Source organism: Olea europaea, chromosome 2, assembly GCF_002742605.1.
Source record: "Olea europaea var. sylvestris chromosome 2, O_europaea_v1, whole genome shotgun sequence".
In the NCBI taxonomy this organism is placed as follows: Eukaryota; Viridiplantae; Streptophyta; class Magnoliopsida; order Lamiales; family Oleaceae; genus Olea; species Olea europaea.
In genome coordinates, this window is record NC_036238.1 from 15233735 (window position 1) to 15241662 (window position 7928).

The 7928-nt window shown below is 33.0% G+C and overlaps 1 pseudogene; it reads left to right on the forward strand.

The window, feature by feature from the left end:
• LOC111372962 overlaps positions 1 to 4860 on the forward strand; it is an 87205-nt pseudogene extending 82345 nt beyond the window's left edge.
• The last annotated feature ends 3068 nt before the right edge of the window (positions 4861 to 7928 follow it).

A 7928-nucleotide genomic window follows, 5' to 3' on the forward strand; every position in this document is an offset into this window, starting at 1 on the left:
AAGCTAAGTTCAGAGTCGTTGCTTAAGAGATATGTGAAAGTGTGGTTAAAGAAGCTTGTTGAAGAATTACATATTGTTGTAAAACTTTCAATAAAACTCTATTGTGATAATAAAGCAACTATAAATATCTTCCTTAATCCAGTTCAAAATGATAGAACCAAACATGTAGAAGTTGATCGACACTTTATTAAAAAAAAAGATTGAAGATAGAGTTATTTGTATAATTTATATTCCTGCTAAAGCACAAACCGCATATATCTTTACCAAAGGACTATAGCGACAAAGTTTCGAAAACTTCATCTGTAAGTTGGATTTGGTTAACATTTACCATCCAACTTGAGGGAGAGTGTAGATAATTGCGATTGATTTGCTATTGATATATTGTAACATATTTAAATTATTCTTTAGATCGATAGTCCATAATTAGGGTGATTTATTTCTCTCCTAATTAAGAGATTTTTTTCTCCTTTTTATCATATCGGTTGTAATATAAATAGAGGCCGTATGATTGTAAATAAACCAAGAACACAGAATTCTTCTTCTGATTTCTATGAGAAAATCCATATTTCGGAAATGGGGGTTCACATGGAAATGTGTTCTTTTAGGAATCTATTATACCAACTCCAATCTCAAACGAAACCGAGAATGTTGATACTCTTTGATGCAGATAATTCGAGGCTAGATGAGGATGCACCAGGTGAAAGGACCTGAGAGTATGGTGGGAAAATGTTATGAAATTCTTGTAATAAGAATTATGTAATAAATAAAAACGATATTTGAACAATCATGTCATATATACATTGAATAATAATTGATTGTTGTTGAAAAGTGTACAATACCTTCATAAATATAGGCAAAATTAATCCATACTTCTACTAATACTTGAAAACTAATATAAGGGAACTAAAATAAATCACAATCTTAAAGAAATTAGAAATCCTAGTTTAAACAAGAAATAAGAATAAAAAAGATAAACCTATTACAACTAGACATCTATAATTATCTAACTTTTATCCTATTTACAATAGGATTAACCTACATCAATCTCTTCCACTTGAAAAAACTCGTCCTTGAGTTTTGTTAAAGAAAATAATCCTTGATTAACTAGTGTGTTTTCGAACTTGGCTAGGACTCGAGAAAATTCTCTAGCCATATGATGCCATGTTTTATGCTTATTGAAACAACTAACGTTCATAGTAGTTAAAGTCTACAAATTCTTGTCAGCTTGCTTCTCCACGAGCTGACGATTCCTTTCAAAACTCAAAGCAATCAGCATTTGCATGATGTTGTGAAGGGTTTCGTTGATCCCCTCGATTTTTTGTTCAAGTTCGTAGAGCCTCCATTTTGTCGTCTACGGTTCGATTACCTCCAGGACCATCGTCAGCCGTCAGATTAAGGCAATTTTCTTACTTTGATACCAATTTTGATGCGGAAGCATTATGAAATTCTGGTAAAAGAATTATATAATAAATGAAAACGATATTTGAACAATCATGTAGTGTATATATTGAATAATAATTGATTATTGTTGAAAAGTGTACAATGCATTATGAAGACAAAATTATTCCTTACTACTAATACTTGAAAATTAATATAAGGGAATTAAAATAAATCCTAATCCAAAAGAAATTAAAAATCATATTCTAAACAAGAAATAAGAATAAGAAGATGAACCTATTACAACTAGACATCTTGTTATATTTATCTAACTTTTATCCTATTTACAATAGGATAGTCCTACATAATAGCATCTCTTGATGCCTCTTGGCCGAGCCTTGCTTCTTGGCCAGGACAAGCGCAGTGTCTACTGCTTTAGTTTATTTCCTTATTCTGCTATGAGTATTTTACTTATTCTGTCCAATCTCTTAGTTATTATGTTTCCTTTTTCAATTAAAAATGTTGGATTTGCTTTCCTCATCCTGTCAGGACTTATAGTTGGGTTTTATTATTTCATGTTCTTTGTCATTTAGATGTAGGGTGGGACGTTTGATTTAATAAATAACAGAAAAAGTGTTCTGTTCAAAATTTGACCTTGCTTTATTGTTTGATTGTCATGGTTGTGGCTTTTCTTGTTTTCTAACTGCGCCACTCTTACTTCCCCGTTCCCTTGTACTAGGCTCCACCTTAAGAGTGAAAGCACCATGGTGTAGAGATGACCTTTTATTTTTTGTCCGTATCATTAAATTCTGTTATGCACTGTCTGAGATTGAAATTAATTGCTGATCAAATATTAGTTTCTATCTTTTAGGGAAACTCTCATTACTAATGTCATGTGGAGGAATTTGATAATTCATGTATCAAACTATTGTGTTAACTATATTATTGAGTTCTTTATTTTTGGATGGAAACTAAAATACTTCATTAAATATCCACATTCTAATTGCTAGCAGTTGAAGGATTGCAGGCTCTATATCAAGTGACTGTTCTCCTAATCCTGGATTTCTGGGGAAGAAGCATTCTGAATTTAGAGAATGAATTGGATGACCAAGCTTTCAAAGTAAAGAATACACTGATATTCAATGCATTTGTCCTTTGTCAGGTAAGTGCATTGGGACGTGAAAGTGTTAATCTTTTGCTACACAGAGTACAGTGTATGTATCTGCAGTGCTATTGAACTCTCTCTCTCTCTCTCTCTCTCTCTCTCTGTTCTCATATGTCGCAGTTTTTTTAATTGGAATATTCAGGTACAAGTAGCATGACCCTTACAATAATGATCATTTGATTTTGTTATACTTGACCGGCAAGTGTGGGGTTGAGGATTCTCTGTCTCACAATCAGGGCCGGCCCTGGGGTAAAGCTAACAAGGCAATGGCCTAGAGCCTCAAATCATATGGGGGCCTCAAAAATGAAAAACAATTCACTTAAGAAGTCCAATTAAATTTAAAAGATAAATATAAAAATTAATTTAACTACAGTGTTTTTTTTTTTTTTTTTTTATTCTAACTTAGTACAATCTTGTTCAAATTAATATTTCTCAAGTTTAATAAACATGATTAATTTTGAGCTACCAAACAGGCTCAATGTTGTTAAGTTAATCTGATTTAATTTCAAAACTAATATTACATATCAAGTAGTTATTTTAATGAGTTATAACTTGAATTTGTTTTATCCAAATTAACATTTTCTCGAGTCTATAATGTGTCATTTGTCACGAGTTTCGGAATAAGTCCAATGTTGATAGGATAATTTTGATACTCCAATAAATACACATTTGGTACAAGTACATTATTGACTTCAAAACTTATTTTCACTTTAATCCCTCAAAATCCCGAATTTATTAAAAGGTTCTTTAATCAAAATCATAAGAATCTAGTTACGTTTTTAATCACTAAATAATCATAAGTCATCACATTATCATCTAAAAATTATATATTTCTCACTATTTTGCAATCTAGTCACTAAATTTTGTACTTTTATAACTGAAAATTATTTTTCTCTTTACGAGTCATCCTTACAATATTCAACGGATTTCAAATTATGGTTCTTAAAAACTATTTCATGATTTCTAAATTACACTTCATTCAAGTTTTTTTAATTAATAATTTTGAAGTTAATTACTTACATGACAATTTTTTTTCCCACAAACGGGATAATTTCGCTAAATATTATGTTAACCTTGTCTCTAGAGTTGTTGGAATTTTTTTTTTTTTTTGCAATTCTATCTTATAGATTGTACCCAATCTTCTTCTAAAATATAAAAATGTTATTTATTTAAACATTTAAAGTATTTTTACGTTTGCAAAAAATTTACGTTCAAAGGCCTCATATTGATGAGTTGCCTAGGGCCTCAAAATTCTCGGGGCCTGCCCTGCTCACAATATGTCTGTTGTGCTGATGTTATCAACAAGATATTGCAGAACATGAATCTGTGTGATGTCTGTGATGGGGTTGAACATGCAAAATTTGTATGACTCCACTCTGTTCTGTTTTGAAGTTTAAATATTAATCTAGTTGAAATCATTTTGCTGAAGCTGCTCTGAACTTTTATTTTTAATTTGCCGATTTTTAAACTGCTGTTTTCACGTGCTTTAACTAATTTCTTTTGTTTATAATTACAGATATTCAATGTGTTGAATGCTAGAAAGCCTGATGAGATCAATGTGTGGAAAGGGATTACTAAAAACCGTCTTTTCATGGGAATAGTTGGACTTACAGTAGTTCTCCAGGTTATTTCTCATATCTTGCTCTTTCTTGTACGAGATGCCCAAATTCTCTTGCAATTTATAAATCTACTCTTCTGTTCAGGTTATAATTATATTTTTTTATGGGAAGTTTACTTCAACAGTTAGACTCAGTTGGAAATTGTGGCTTGTTTCCGTTTTCATCGGTGTAATCAGGTTTGTTTCTCATTACTTAGCATTTGGGTTACAACTTATGGCTGGTATTTCTCAACTTTACATCTTATTTTAGTTCATAGTCTATCGTATTTGTTAATACTTATTTCTTAGTAGATATTAGAGATACTATTTCTTCACATTAAGTCGCAGGCGGTTGCATTAATCCCGAAAATGTGTTGTTGGGTCTATAACTGCATCATTATGTGGATATCCTCATATTATTCTCAGATCTGGTATGAAATTTCGCCTTCTTTTTTTCTTGATCAGCTGGCATCTAGACATTGTTGGGAAGCTAATTCCTGTTCTAGAGAGACCTTTTAGTGATTTTTTTACTAAGAAAATATGTAAAGAGAGGGAATCAGGAGGTAAAGAAAATTTTTGCGAGTTGAACATGAGGGGAATATGCGCTTCTTCATCTCTATGAGTTGACTTGATCTTCTTTTGTTATCCAGGTCAAATACTGAGGAAGTGGAAAAAGACAGCTTCTAGGCTCGTCTCTTTCCGTAGGTTGGGTGCAATATAGCTCCAATCTAACCTTGCGGTTTTAAGTATTTAGTCTTCCATCAAACTGACTTGGACATTTCAGCGATGAAAATACCAAGTTGCTTTTGTTCGTACAGTGAAGTTGTAATGTGTTCTTTATCAACAAATGTCAATGTATATGATCAAGAAATTCTTTTTATGTAAGCATTGTTATATAGATTTTTGCATATTTAGATGGGCAAAAAATCGAAAAACTGATCAAATCAAACTAAGCTGGGTTGGTTTGAACCAAGGAATCGGTTTGGTTTGGTTAATTTTAACCATGAAAAAATCGGGTCGATTTGGTTGCGATTTAAACAATCAACCCATCAATTAACCAATCGATTTTTTTCATTTATCTTTATTTTTTTCTTTTTAAAATCATAATTTTTAAACTTAAAAAGATAATAATGATAAAACACACACACACACACATATATACACACTTCTCAAATAATTGATTTACCGTCTACACCACTTCTATCGAAACTCTAAATTCCAAAAGAAAAAACAAGGAGAAAATTTGATGTAAACTTCAAATTCAGATTGTAGCCTACTTTTCATTTTAATATAATTTTTTATTAGTCACTATCGCGTATATAGGATAATTTTAGGAAAATCAACCATTTAGCATTTATATTATTTATATGCACTACACAAGCAAAATAAACAAATAAAATATATAAATAGGCAAACAAATATTTTAGAATTAATCTAGTGGTACATAATGGGGTGTACCTAACATTTTATTCGGGTGGATCTCACACCTCATGTGAGAGGGGTGTATAGCTTAGGTGCACTCCTATGTACCACTAGCACTGTCGAATTTTTTAACCCAAAATGTCCATATCGACTTGGTCGATTTGGGTTAGAATTTATCCAAAACTCGATTTTGGTTTGGGATTGGATTCAAAACCAATTCAATCTGAACCATGCCCATGTCTACTGAAATTGATTGATTTGTGTATGTTGAATGCTTTTTGTGCTATTTTGTCAATAATCGTTAGTATGATTTTATTGTCACCAGCCATATATATGACTAACATTCGCTAACATTTGCAGACTTAAGCATGCATTTACAACCATTTTGGATGGTGTATTCTATGCGCCTTATGCCTCTGAACTTTGGTTGATTCAGTTTCAATTTTCATTTGAATTACAGCTAGTTACTGTAGTTGTGATCACCGTTTCAACTAAGGCCCAGGTTACTGTAAAACCATGCTTAAGCTCTATGAAAAATATAATGGTAAAATCAAAAGCTCTTCAATTGCACATAATAAAATCAATAGGCATACAAGTGAACAAATCATTTGAAAAGTTTAATCGACACTTAAAGGCTTCGTTTGGATCGTAAATAGTAGTGAGGACGAAGAAAATACGACCTAGAGCGGATTGATTCCCGCCACTTCTTCTCCCTTCTCCCTTGACCATGTCTAGATTTCTTACAACGACGCAGAGTTTGCTCAACTCAATGTCCTTTCTTTACTACGAATATCAACTGCTGAGATTTTCATAGAGCAAATAATGAAAATGATGCATAGCCATCTCGACATTTGGACTGTATCGGCCAATGTTGTAGCCCCGTTGAACAGCTTCACTTAAAATTATGTCTTCCATCTGCACATAGGTTTTGTAAACACATTAAGCACGAAATATGCAAGCACTGATTGTCGACAAAAAGGTGCCCGACCTGCACTTTCTCACTGTCCTTCAAACTCTTTTCAATAAAATCGCTGTTATCCTGAGAATAAACATTATCAAAAAACAGTATTCTTTGAGTTTTGATGCCAATTTTAGGATTATAACTCAAACAGTGGGCTATGATGAAAGTGGGTTCAAGCCCAATAATATAGATACTGTAGTCCATTGCACGATAACACATTTGGTAAGCCCAAGAACCCGAGCCCAACTAAAGGCAACTTGTGCTGCTCCAGGACCGTTAGATCCCTCAGATTATATCTACGGTTGGATGGCTTGTATATAAATTGTTGTGTCTTATGGGTTGCCCTAACTAGACGATTTATTTTCTGCCTTCTTTTGAACTCTCTAGAAACTCTAGACTTTCTAGTTGCTTTCTCCTTCGTCTTCTTCGAGTTCCCTTGAAATCTTTTGTGATTTGGGGCTATTCTTTCTGTGTGACTGAGTGAATCTAAGTGATTCTTTGTAAAGTGAGAGGGTTGATATATGGTTTGGGGATTTCTGTTCGATCCTATTGAAGTAGTTGCGTTCAGTGTTTCCTTTGTGGGATTTGGGGCTTTCTTGGGTGTTTTACTAATGTACAGAAGGGTACAATGAATTTTTCTGAGCCCATGAGTCGATGACATCTTGTGTCAATGTTCGATTAGAGTCTGTAATATTTTACAGTGATTTCTTCGATTATACTTGGTGTATTCTTGGGTTTTTGACATAATAGTGGTATCCGAGCCATCTATGGCGTCCGAGCTTCGTTCGGCTGGGACCTGGCTATGAGAAATCAATTTTCATAGTCAGATCTGAAAAGTTACTTTGGGTTTCAATTTTCTAAAAAACCCCTAGATCTGTTCCTTGTTAATAGATCTGATATATTTTTTGTTAATATCTTTTGCGTTACCGTTGAACTAACGTTTGTTTACTTTGGATGACTCATTAGATTCTTGCAGGGCTTCTTTTAGGCGAACTCGGTGTTCGTGCTTGACTCTTGGCTGACCAATATCATTCTCAAAGCTTTCTTGGTCAATTAGTAGTCCTAACTCGACTTCTACTTTGGTTTGCAGCCTTGATCTATCATAACATCCAATTTGTTTTTTAGTTGTATATGTAATATGCATGTTGTTGTTGCTGTAAATTGATATACAACCTAATAGATCTTCCTGTGTATTATAATATACGTTTGTAGATAAATTTTGTAAGCTGCATTCGTGTTTTGGTTCTGTGTGATACATTGGTAATATTTCTTCCTGATTCTAGTCTTGATGTCCCAAATTGTGCCTTGACCTGAGGACATGATCTTCACGGAATCCTAGTGAACTTGCCTATACCTCTATCATATTGCATTTGTCTAATCAAGTGTTAAAAAAAGTTGGAAAACTT